This window comes from Odocoileus virginianus, chromosome 33, assembly GCF_023699985.2.
Source record: "Odocoileus virginianus isolate 20LAN1187 ecotype Illinois chromosome 33, Ovbor_1.2, whole genome shotgun sequence".
Taxonomy (NCBI): Eukaryota; Metazoa; Chordata; class Mammalia; order Artiodactyla; family Cervidae; genus Odocoileus; species Odocoileus virginianus.
This window is the reverse complement of record NC_069706.1, coordinates 35,603,992-35,617,476: the sequence shown is the minus strand read 5'-3', so window position 1 is coordinate 35,617,476 and position 13,485 is coordinate 35,603,992.

The following is a 13,485-nucleotide window of genomic DNA, read 5'->3' as shown; positions in this document are numbered from 1 at the left end:
CTGGTTTTGGAGAACAGGTCCAGCTTGCATCTGCCCCGACGCAGAGCGCTGTGTCAGAGGAGCCGGTCTTGGGCCTCATCTTCCATTTCAGAGCCTGCAAGGACAGTTCCAGCAGTAGCCTGCTCAGGCTCTCCCCTCCTGAGTTGACACTCCGGGATTCCAAGGGGTCTCTGGAGCGAGGAGCTATTTCTGGGCCCAGACTCTGTATGTGTATTTGGCCTTCAAGGAGCACACTGTGAACTTTACTGCACCTGCGGAGGCCTCATCCGGCAACCCTTCTGGGAGGGCACTGCTCCTCCTCCAAGGAACCAAACAGAAACTGGGAATGCAGCTTCTGGAGGTGCCAGGAAGGACCCTCCAACCACCACCCAGAGGCGAAAAAGCCAAAGGGAAACTCCTGAGACACCTCTGATGAGCATTCGTTACATTTTTTTACACTAAAGTATAATTTCCAATCCTAAAAACCATCCTCCTCATTGAAAAAAAAGAAAGCTTTAGGCAACACGGATAAGTTTAAAGAGGATTTAAGGAAAAAATCACCTGAAATCCCACCACCCAGAGCTAATGGGTCCGACCACCTGGCTGACGATCCTTTCAGATAAGCTCTTAGGGCCTCTGTTTACACAGGTGCCATTTTGCAAAAACGGGCTGGAGCTGTTCTATAGCCTTTCTTAAAAAAACAAAAACCAACAGTCCGCTGTCAGCCTTGCTCCATGCCAATGAATATGAATTTACATTGTCAGTTTGAAAACCATCCATTGTGCCTTTATCTCTCTTGATTTATAGTTCATAATTAGATTATGAATGAATCCCCTATGAATGGACATGTAGTTATTTCCTGCTTTTCATCCTCACAAGAACATCCCACTAGCAGTCTCCTGCAGAATTTTCCCTTCTGCTCCCTTCTATGGAAAGCTAGCTCAGAGATGCCTGCAAGAAGGAGAGAGGGAGACAGAGCCAGAAAAAAAGAGAGGAGGAGGGACCTCCCTGTGGTCCAGGGGCTTAGGGGTCTCTCTGGCTCTCAACACAGGGGGCCCGGGTCAGGGAACCAGATCTCATTTGCCACAAATTACATGCCACAACTAAAAGATCCCACATGCCACATCTGAGACCTGGTGCAGCCAAAATGAATGAATGAATAAGGAAATAACTGTGTGCTGTGCTAAGTCGCTTCAGGCATGTCCTATTCTTTGCACTCCCATGCACTGTAGTCTGCCAGGCTCCTCTGTCCATGAGATTCTCCAGCAAGAATACTGGAGTGTAACGATAACCCTATATGCAAAACAGAAAAAGAGACTCAGATGTATGGAACAGACTTGTGGACTCTGGGAGAAGGCGAGGGTGGGATGTTTCAGGAGAACAGCATTGAAACATGTATATTATCTAGGGTGAATCAGATCACCAGCCTTGGTTGGGTGCATGAGACAAGTGCTCGGGCCTGGTGCACTGGGAAGACCCAGAGGGATTGGGTGGAGAGGGAGGTGGGAGGGGGGACCGGGATGGGGAGTACATGTAAATCCATGGCTAATTCATATCAATGTATAACAAAAACTACTGTAATGATGTAAAGTAATTAGCCTCCAACTAATAAAAATTAAAAAAAAAAAAAAAAACCTAAAAAAAAAAAAAAAAAAGAATACTGGAGTGGGTTGCTGAGCCCTCATCCAGGGGCTCTTCCTGACCAAGGGATTGACCCCGTGTCTCTCACATCTCCTGCATTGGCAGGCAGGTTCTTTACTGCCAGCGCCACCTTAAAGGAGGAGAGAACAGAACGATGGTGTTTGGGCTTCTAAAGAGGTTCTCCGGAGGAGCTGAGGTGGCAGCCTGAGTGGGCAGTGCCTGGGGAGGGGTTGCTCCAGGCCCAAGGTGGGAGGGTGGGGCCAGAGCCTGAGGCTTGACTCAGCTGCCCTTCTCCTGATCAGATGTTTCCAGAACTTAGATCCCTAGAGGCGTGGGTCCAGCCTGCCCTGGCCCCAACAGCTTAACAATAACCTATATGTCCGAACCGTGTGGAACGCAGAGCCGGGGTGATCAGAGAAGCTGTAATGAGCTGCTCCCAAAGAGGTGGGGATCGGGTTGCTGAGGACATGACTGCCAACACATGTGGAAACTGGCTGAGGGTCACCAGGCAGGATAAATATATTCCAACTCTGGCCCTACCCCTGCCAGGCCCAGCCCTGAGCCAAGTTCTCAGAACCCATGGCTCCAACACTTGACCTTGCTCAGAGGAGCCCAACGTGCCCAGGGCATGCTGCCCAGGAGAGATAAGCAGAGGTACATGGAGGGGGAGTTTCTTGGGGTCTTCATTCTGAGTCACGTGGGAACATTCTTAATACGTAGGCAGCCTATTAGCACTCAACAACACTTTAAAGACAAGCCACAGCCTGGGAGAAAGCATTTTCATAGCATATATCCAACAACAGCCTTGGGTCTAGAATACACAAAGAGCTCTCAAAATTCATTCATAAGAAAATAGGGACTTCTTAGGTGGTCCAGGGTTTAAGACTCCATGCTCCATTGCAGGGGGCATGGCTTCCATCCCTGGTTGGAGAACTAAGGTCCCACATGTGCTTAGTCGCTCAGTCATGTCTGACTCTTTTCGACCCCCTGGACTGTAGCCCGCTAGGCTCCTCTGTCCACGGGGATCCTCCAGGCAAGAATACTGGAGTGGGTTGCCATGCCCGCCTCCAAGGGATCTTCCCAACCCAAGGATCAAACCCAGGCCTCCCACATTGCAGGCAGATTCTTTACAGTCTGAGCCACCGGGAAAGCCCAAGATCCTTCATGGCATGGCCCAAAGAAAGAAAGGAGGAAGGAAGAAAGAGAAAGAAGACTATCTGATGATGAAAAATGGGCAAAAGACCTGAACAGACGCCTCACCTCTCTGCTATCTAGGTGACAGATAAGCATGTGAGAAGATGCTCAGCATCATTCATTGATGATGATTAGTTACAAATTTTTAAAAAGCATTTGTGAGTCCACAACTGTGTTCATCACTTCTCTGAAGTTAGAGGTAGTTGTTTTTATTGTTATTAGTCCCATTTAATAATGAAGAACTGGAGGCTCATGGAGGTGAAATGACTTACCCAAGGTCAAAGTGAGACTCAGAGTCATAGAACTCCTTCCACCTAAGAGCGCTCTGTGGTCTGAGAATGTTCTAGAAGCCAACACTTTGTATCCACCTGGACAAGGTCACATTTCTCCTTTTAAGTGAGGAGAGAAGACCATACCCAGCCACATGCCCTGCCTTCATGGATGGACCAGCCTCATAGCAGGAGGCCCTGGCACAGGGCTGGCCCCGAGGGGTGCGCAGGACAGAGTGACCGCTGAATCTCCAACAGAAGGGGCGCTCATAGGCCAGAAAGGCCTGCCCCATGGACCTTCCAGAGCTGGTGTTTGGCTTCATAGGAAGGGGGGCCTATCCCGGGAGCAGCTGGCTCCGATCCAGGATCTGGCACGTGGTAGCGAACCTGTAAGTTTGGCTTCCTGGCTACGGATATGCACAGGGGTCCAATTAAAAAAAAAAACAACAAAACTTATTTATTTAATAATTTGGCTGCATTGGGTCTTAGCTGCGCCACACGGGATCTTTCATTGCGGCGCATGGACTCTCTGGTTGCCACATGCAGGCTTGGTTGCTGTAGGGCATGTGGGCTCTTAGTTCTTTGACCAGGGATTGAACCCATGTCCTCTGCACCAAAAGGTGGATTTTCAATCGCTGGATCACCAGGGAAGTCATTAGTGGTCTGATTTTCATCGACTCACCTTGACTGTGAAATTCGCTCCATCCAAAGTTATGGGTGGGCCCTGGTCCTGGCACGCGGGGACCCTGCAGGGGGTGCTGAGGGGGTTGGGGGTGTGGTCCTCAGGCTGGAGAAGGAGCAGAAGGCATAGGATGGATCAAAGCGCCACTCCTCCGCCTTTATCTCCCCAGCTCCCCTGCCCGCCTCAGTCTGCCTCCCGCTCCAGCACACAGCACAGTTCTCCCCCACCAGAGGCCAGTAGGCAACAGTGCAGCCTCCTTGGAGGCAGAGAAAGAGTCTAGCTAACTGTCTGTCCTCGCTGGGGTCTAGTGAAGAATGTGACGCAGAGCTCCAGGGACTGCGGAAAGGAAGACAGGCAGGGGAGATGTTGCATAAGGAGGAGCAGGCCTATTCTGCTGGGAGCAGAGCCCAGCCCTCTGTGCATGCTGAGCCCAGGGGCTTCCAGACGTAGACACCAAGAACAACTTCCATCTCCCTGAATAGAGTGTTGCGCTTGGAGTCACTGTTCCCATCAGAGGGCTCCAGCTTTCATTCAGTCAACAAATATTTTATTGATCATCTACTAGATGCCAGGCACTTTACAGGTATGAACTCAATTCTCCCAACAACCTATTTAATTTCATGGCTGCAGCTACAAAATTAAAAGAGGTTTGCTCCTTGGAAGGAAATATATGACAATCCTAGACAGTGTATTAAAAAGCGGAGACATCACTTTGCCGACAAAGGTCCATCGAGTCAAAGCTATTTTCCAGTAGTCATGTACAGATGAGAGAGCTGGACCATAAAGAAGGCTGAGCACCAAAGAATTGATGCTTTTGAACTATGGTGTTGGAGAAGACTCTTCAGGGTTCCTTGAACTGCAAGGAGATCAAACCAATCCATCCTAAAGGAAATCGGTCCTGAATATTCATTGGAAGGACTGATGCTGAAGCTGAAGCTCCAATACTTCGGCCACCTGATGCAAAGAGATGATTCACAGGAAGAGACCCTGACACTGGGAAAGATTGAAGGCAGGAGGAGAAGGGGGGACAGAGGATGAGATGGTTAGAGAGTATCACCGACTCAATGGAACATGAATTTGAGCAAACTCCAGGAGATAGTGGAGGACAGAGGAGTCTGCAGTCCTCAGGTGTGCTGCAGTCCCTGGGGTCACAAAGAGTCAGACATGACCTAGAGACTGAACAACAAGAAGCCTGACTGGTAACCACTGTTATCCTCATTTTATAGGCAAGAAAATTGAGGCAGGGAGAGCAGCAAGAGGCAAACCTTTTGGAATCTGGTTTCTGATTCTAGTTCTTTTATTAAAAAAAAAAAACAGCTGTCTTTTATTAAATTATTTTGCCGATCCCTTGGGGTTTGCAAGATCTTAGTTCCTTGACCAAGGGTGGAACCTGTGCCCCCTATGGTGGAGGTGGGGAGTCCCAACCACTAGACCCAGGGAAGTCCCATGAGTCCAAGCTCTTGACCACCACCCTGCAGTACCTCCCCGTAGAGATCAAGCCCCTGTCATCACCACACTTGTGTTCTATGAGGACAAGACCCCCAGGCCACCTAGCAGACCTATAATGCATTGTTGGATAGTGCTAAGTGCCAGGAAGAAAAACAAAGTCATGTCTCAGAGGCTGACACGTGTGTGCTTTCTTGCAAATTGCTTCATATTCCTGAGCCTTGGTTTTCTCATCTGCTAAAAGCAGGTCATTTACTCATCCACCCTACCCACCTGCCCAGATTGTTGAAGGATCAAAATGAGCTCACGGACAAAGGAGCCCTTTGTTTTCATGGTTGAATCAACACCAACCCCTGACTCCACGAAATTCTCCCCCAGGGGATTCGGGTCAGCTTACCTCCTACAGAAAGACATCACTAGACTTCCCGCAGGTACATTTAGGAGCCAGATGACTCCAAGCCCAGTGCGATTCTTAATGTATTTTTATAGGCAGAGAACAGTGCATGCGCTCACCTATTCTTGGTTACCTTGCAGGCCTACCCCAGACCAAGCACACTTACTGAAATGGAACTTTCTGGCATGCTGACCATTAAAAACTCCCCCATGGAGACGTCCCTAGGTGTCCAGTAGTTAAGGCTCCATGATCCCAATGCAGGGGGCACAGGTTCGATCCCTGGTCGGGGAACTAAGGTCCTGCGTGCTTCACGGTGGGGCCAAATAAATAAATAAATAAAATGAAAAAAAAAAAGATGTCTTTTTAAATTAAAAAATTTAAAAACCAAACCTTCCCCATGAGAAATTCAAACCACAAGAGACCAGGGGGGCAGATGCTGGATGCCCTACATTTGCTTCAGGTCTGTTTGTCACCTGTGGGCCACCTGATGCTAAGAGCTGACTCACTGGAAAAGACCCTAATGCTGGGAAAGATTGAGGGCAGGAGGAGAAGGGGGCGACAGAGGATGAATGGCATCCTCTATCTGTTGAATGGCATGGACATCGTGTCCGACTCGGTGGACACGAATTTGAGTAAATGCCAGGGGTTGGTGATGGACAGGGAGGCCGGGTGGGCTGCAGCCCATGGGGTCGCAAAGAGTCGGACACGACTGAGCAACTGCACTACGGCAACAACAATTTGCCACCCGTCACCACCCTGTCCGGTGTCCCAGGAGGCTGGCCTCCCCGGCCTCCCCGGCCTCCCCTGGCCTCCCCGGCCTCCCCCGGCCTCCCCGGCATCCCCCGGCCTCCCCTGGCCTCCCCGGCCTCCCCGGCCTCCCCTGGCCTCCCTGGGATCCCCTGGCCTCCCCGGCATCCCCCGGCCTCCCCTGGCCTCCCCGGCCTCCCCAGCCTCCCCTGGCCTCCCCTGGCCTCCCCGGCCTCCCCCGGCCTCCCCGGCATCCCCCGGCCTCCCCGGCCTCCCCTGGCCTCCCCTGGCCTCCCCCGGCCTCCCCGGCCTCCCCCAGCCTCCCCGGGATCCCCTGGCCTCCCCTGGCCTCCCTGGGATCCCCTGGCCTCCCCTGGCCTCTCCCGGCCTCCCCTGGCCTCCCCGGCCTCCCCTGGCCTCCCCGGGATCCCCTGGCCTCCCCGGCATCCCCCGGCCTCCCCTGGCCTCCCTGGGATCCCCTGGCCTCCCCCGGCCTCCCCTGGCCTCCCCGGCCTCCCCACTGGGTCTGGCTGGGCGGCAGCTGTCTCAGTCCCTAAGGGCCTCACTTTTCTACAGCTGCATCCAGCGGGGTGGCTTTCCAGTCACCGCTCTAGGGATGGGGGCGGCCGCTCACCATCCTCTGCTGGTTTCCCGTAACACTCCCCCAATTAGAGTGTTGTCTCTCATCAAACTCTAGGCAGTGACCCTACAGCAGTGTGCTCTTTCTTGCTGGGCTCCCCCAGGCTGAAGAACCTCCTGTTGGGAAATATCCCTTCCCAGAATCATGGCGGGACAGGGTCCAGGCTCTTCTCACTGGCCTCCCACTCGTTAGCCAGAGGAGAATCACCAGGGAAGAAGCTGGAAGCGCCCCGGGCTCTGGGTGGGGCATTGCACTCTGAGGATGGACTCCAGGCTCTGGCTGCCGGGGAGGGGAGGAGGGCCCCCCGCTTCCTCTCCTGGATGTCTGGGCGCTGTCCTCAAAGGCCTCCTCCTTGCTGTACCCGAAGAAGCTCCACTTTCATCTTTCACAGCCCAGACTTTTGCACAAAGTTCTGCTCTTTAGAAGCCCTGCTGCTGAAGAGATGAAAAACAACCCCATCGGGTGAACAGCATCTGAAGAGCAGCAGGTGGGAAGGAACAGCCATGCTCGGAGGAGTCTCAGCCAAGATCTGATTTTTACCTTTGGGGAAACTGGGGCCCTGCTCAGGAGAAGTGAGGTTCATCCTCAGGTGTGAAGTATTCAGGCTGAGCGAGTGCTGGTAAAGAAAGGATCGCTTGTCAATATGATTCTTCATTGACGGATTCCAGTTTTCAGAATACAGTGACATGCTCTAGGGATCAGATGATAATAGAAAACATATGCAAGACATTACTATGTGCTAAACAAAAGGTTCTTTGGGTCTTAAGTAGTTGGTTCCCAGGTCCAAACCTAGAGAGAAAACAGGGAAATTAGCTCTGTCTTAAGTGGGTTCCTTTTGGGATTTCCCTGGTGGTCCAGAGGTGAAGACTCTGCGCTTCCACTGTAGGGGGCCCAGGTTGAGTCCCTGGTTGGGGAACTAAGATCGCACATGCCACACATGGTGTGGCCAAAAAGTAAATAAATCAGTGTGAGTTGAGGCATCAAAACTAAATGTAAAAGTTTAAACCATACCACTCTTAGAAGAAAATGCTGGACAAATCTTCATGACCTTGAATTTGGCAGTGGGTTCTTAAATATGAAACCAAAAGCACAGGTGACAAAATTAAAAAAAAAAATAGATAAGTTGGACATCATTAAAATTAACTTTTTGGGGGGTGGGGGAAGGAAAGATTGGGAGTTTGGGATTAACAGATACAAACTAGTAAATATATTAATAGGATTGATAAACCACAAGATCCTATTGTATAGAGCCTCCCAGATAGCTCAGTTAGTAAAGAATCCGCCTGCAATGCAAGAGACCCCGGTTCAATTCCTGGGTCGGGAAGATCTACTTGAAAAGTGATAGGCTACCCACTTCTGTATTCTTGGGCTTCCCTAGTGGCTAACTGGTAAAGAATCTGCCTGCCATGTGGGAGACCTGGGTTCAATTCCTGGGTTGGGAAGATTCCCTGCAGAAGGGAAAGGCTACCCAGTCCAGTATAGTGGCCTGGAGAATTCCAGGGACTGTATGGTCCATGGGGTTGCAAAGAGTCGGACACAAGTGAGCAACTTTTACTTCACTCACTGTATAGCATAGTGAACTATATTCAATATCCTGTGATAAACCATAATGAAAAAGAACATGAAAAGGAGTATATATGTATAACTGAGTCATTTTGCTGGACATCAGAAATGAACACAAGGGTATAAATCAACTACACTGCAAAAAAATTAAAATAGATAAATAAGAATAAATAAAATTAACTTTTGTGCATCAAAGGACATTATCAGAAAACTGAAAAAGCCCACAGAATGGGAGAAAATATTTGTAAATCATATATTTGATAAGGGTCCAGAATCTAAAATATATAAGTGACTAAGGAGCATATGAAAAGATGCTCAACATCATCAGGCATCAGGGAAATCTAAATAAAAGCCATAATGAGACACCGCTTCCCACCCACTAGGATGTCCGTAGTTTTTGTTTTTGTTTTTAAGGAAGATAACAAATGTTAGTGATGTATGTGTATTAGGTGCTCAGCCGTGTCTGACTCTCTGTGACCCCATTGACTGTAGCCCACCAGGCTCCTCTGTCCTTGGAATTCTCCAGGCAAGAATACTGGAGTGGGTTGCCCTTTCCTTCTCCAGGGGATCTTCCTGACCCAGGGATGGAACCCTGGTCTCCTGCATTGCAGGCAGATTCTTTACCACCTGAGCTACCAGGGAAGCCCAGATGTTAGGGAGGATGTGGAGAAATTGGAACCCTTGTGAATTGCTGGTGAGAAGGTGAAATGATTCAGCCTCCTGTGGAAATAGTTTGGTGATTCCTCAAAAAACTAAACATAGAATTACCAAATGGCCCAGCAATCCCATTCCTAGGTAAATATCCAAAAGAACGGAAGACAAATACAGATACACCTTTGTTCATAGCAGCACAATTCACAGCAGTCAAAAGGTGGAAACAAGGGACTTCCCTGATAGTCCAGGGGTTAAGAATCTGCCCTGCAATGCAGGGGACACGAGTTCAATCCCTGGTCAGGGAACTAAGATCTCCCATGCGGCAGGGCAGCTGAGCCCACACGCCACAACCAGAGAGCCTGTGAGCCACAGTGGAAGATCCCACGTGATGCAACAAGGATCCCATGTGCCCCAAAAAGACCTGACACGACCAAATAAAAAAATTTTAAGAACAAAAAAAGGTGGGGACAACCCAGATGTCCATCAGTGGATAAATGGATAAAGAAACTGTGGTCCATCATGCAATGGGTGCAAAGGATGATTATTCAGCCCTAAGAAGGAGTGAAGTGCTAATACATTCTACAATGTAGATGAATGCTAAAACCATTATGCTAAATGAAAGAAGCCAGGCACAAAAGTCATTGTATGCCATTGTATGGTTCTACTCCTGAAATTCCTAGAAGAGGTAAAATCATAAAGACCGAGAGCTGACTGGTGACTGCCTGGGGCTGGGTGAGAAACTGTTTGATGGTTTGTAGATTCCCTTTTGAGCTGATGAAACTGTTTTCAAACTGTTAATAGATGGAGGTGGTAATCAGCTACAGGACATTGAAAATATACTAAGTGCCACTGAGTTAGTTACTTAAAATGGTTAATTTTATGTTTTGTTAGTTTTGTATCAATTAAAAGAATAGTGAATTAGGGATCAGAGGGTAGAGATGTGATTGCAGATGCCAAGAAGGAAGTTCCCTGGGGAAGTTTCTCCGTCCAGACCCAGAGGCTGTCTCTGGGCTTGAGAAAAATCTCAAAGGATTCTTGCTGTGCTTCGTCACTCTGACTTTGCGACCCGTGGACTGCAGCCCACCAGGTTCCCCTGTCCATGGGGATTCTCCAGGCGAGAATACCGGAGTGGGTTGCCATGCCCTCCTCCAGGGGATCTTCCCAACCCAGGGATCAAACTCAGGTCTCCTGCATTGCGGGCGGATTCTTTACCATCTGAGCCACCAGGGAAGGATTCTTAAGGTCCTTCCGTCCCCCTTTAAGGACGGAAAAGACAAGCCCTAAGAGGACAGGGACTTGTTCAAGGCCTGGAGAGCAAGGAAAACCACAGAAGTATTAGAGGAAAAGATTCAGAACTCAAAGCTGGCATTGTACCATGGTGTCCCATGGGCTCTGCTTGCCATGGTGGGCTGGAGGGGGCCCATGGCCATGATCAGATGCGGGAAGTCCAAGCTCACACTTCTGGCCTGAGCATATGAAAGGGACAGAGTCATCAACCAGCTGTTATCCAGGCTCATCCATGCCCAAGGCCTTGTATGAGCCCACCCACATCTTCTTCCTTGAGCGTAAGCCCGCTGCACGGTGCAATTACAGTTTTAAGAGGAAAACTCATTAGCCAGCTCTTCTATTTCTGCCCACAGCCTGCGCCCCCGGGCTGAGGTCATCAGTTTCCCCACAAAGGCAATGGGAGGAAGGCAAATGCCCTAGCAGCAGGGACCCAGGAGCGTCCAGTCAAGCCCTGGAAGGGGAGGCCTGCTGAGCCCGCTGGAGCCCTGGAGGGGTTCTATTCTTTTTTAAGTTTTGCTGGCTCAGACCTGCTGGGCAGGTATCAAAGGGAAAGGCCAGCCTGGAGGGGGGGGGGGCACCCAATCTCTTTCAGTGTGGTCTCAGGTGAGTACCACAGAGGGGACTGGGGGAAGTGGGGAACAGGGAGGGGGTGCTGTGGAGAAGTCACCCAAGGAGAGATGTAACGAGAGATTCGCAAGGGGGAGCGGGGAGGAGGCATTTCTTGAGGGGCTGCAGAGTGGGCACGTCACTCAATGCTCCCAGGGCTCTGGACCTAGGGGATAGGAGAGAGCTGCCTCGTTCCACAGTGAGACAGGAGCAGAGGGGTTTGAACCCGGATCAGCCCCACTCCACTGCACAACCCAACTCCCACCAGGGGATGGAGAGGATGTTGGATTCAAGCTGGGTTCAATCCCCGCCACCTACTTCCCACACTCTGTAATGCATCTCTCCTCCTCTTAAGACACTTTAAGCGTTTGCATCCAATGCACTGAATTTTTTCTCTGTTTTGTGGTTTGTGGTTTTGAAAAATGGGTCTTGTTATCAAAGATGCCTGGGAAAAGCAGTTGTCTGGGGGGCAGGGAGCAGGAGTTGTTTAGATGCAGGGGGCCCTGGAAGATGCCGTCACAACTGAGCAGGAGGCTGGTGGCCACTGAGAGGGGTGGTTGGTTCCTGGTGTCAGAGGCCTGCACAGCCCTCAGGGCTCCTGGCCCCAGGGATCTGTGCCCCAGGCCACCAGGCCAGGACAATGGCCAACACACCTTAGCCTGTGGTTTGTGGCAAAACCACCATAAAAAAAAAAATACAAGCAACTTAATTGGAATAAAGGAGAATTTCTGGCCTCTCCTCCCCAATTAGGACAATTGAAAAGGAACCCAGCACAGAGACAGGAGAAGTTGTTCTGTTTTCAAGACAAATCGAATGCATTTTAAAAAATCTGACCTTGCGGGTACTCGCATTTTCTTTTCATGCGAATTTTGGTCTCATCTCCCTGGTGACTTCCATCTTTGTCAATCAGAACCACTAAAATGAGACTGCAGAAAGGCAGTGCGATCGTGCTGCCAGGGAAAGCAAATGACAAAAGGAAGTCTATGTCGATGTTATGCCCGATGTCCGAATCCCCGAGCGGGAAGAGAGAAAGCTACCAAGAGACAATGCAAAACGCAAAAAGGAAGTTTATTGCTAGCTCGAGCTAGGGCCCCCGCTGTGTCCAACGCAGTGGCGCACAGGCTGAGAGCCCCGAGCCCGGTTTTCTACCCATATTTATAGAACATCCAATTTCAAACATAAGCAGGGGTCATTTAGCGAAGCGGATTGGTTACATGTTCGCGGGGGTCTTTTCATTGGTCAGACATTCGCGCGCGCGGGATCTTTCCGTAACAAGTTCTGATTGGCTGTATCTGGGTGGCCTGATAGTCTCTGACTGGTTGTGTCTTGGTGACCTGATAGTCGCCTTAGTTGCCAGGGTGAGGGCCTGGTCTTCCTGCTTCTGCCTCCTATCATGGCGTTATGTTTACTCTTTCTACATTCCGTTTGTTCTCCCTACATTCCCCCCTGTCTTTTGATTATGGGGAGGAATCTTTCTCTTCTTTATTTCGACCTATCGGCCGGTATTGTTGTCTTAGCACCATAATCTGGATAGTATTTAGCTGTGTCCTGATAAAGGTGATCAGTCTATTTAAAATACAAGGCCCAATTGTAAGTATTAGTATTAACAGTAAAAGTGGGCCCAGGAGGGTTGAGACCAGAGTGGTTAGCCAGGGTGACCAGGATCCAAAAAAACCTTTTTCACCATCCCCGGGGGGCTTTTCCGTTTCCTTTTGCTTGCCTAGTCCCTTTTTTACTTTGGGTCATTAAATTCTCTCACCCAAAACCTTTATGGTCCCATAGAAACATTTTTCTTTTTCTAAGAGCTGCGCAAAAACCCCCACCTTGGCGGAAGAAAATTTAAGTCTAATCTCCTTTTATTTTGCAATACTACTTCAAAAAAAGGGGGGTTAAGGGGACTTTTCTAGGGGGGCTGATTGTTTTTTTTTATTTTGAGTCGGGTCCTCATCTATGGCCCCTTGGGAGAGGGACGCCCCTTTTGGTTTTTGTAAAGACGGGTGAAGCTTTTTCCTGTTTTTGCTCCTGTCAACCCGAGGCTAAAATAAAGCACCATTTTGATTACACAAAGTGGCTCTCTTTTTTTTTACGTACTTTTTTTGGGCTAAATTTGGTGGGGTAAAAAAATTCTTCAAAGGGTTAAAATTTTTGGGCGGGAAGCAACCAGGACAAAAAAAATTTTGGGCTCGGGTTTTAAAAACCCTTTACATTCAAACGGGGTTTAAACCCCGTGTGGAAAAAAAATCTCTTCTCCCGCCCCGGGCAAAACACCCTTTTTTTTGAAGGCAAAATTTACCTTGGGTCTGAGCACCAGGGAATCTTGCTCGTGGTACTGGGCCTGGGAAAAGTTTTTTCCCCCCTTTCCTCTTTATCTGAGACCAACCTT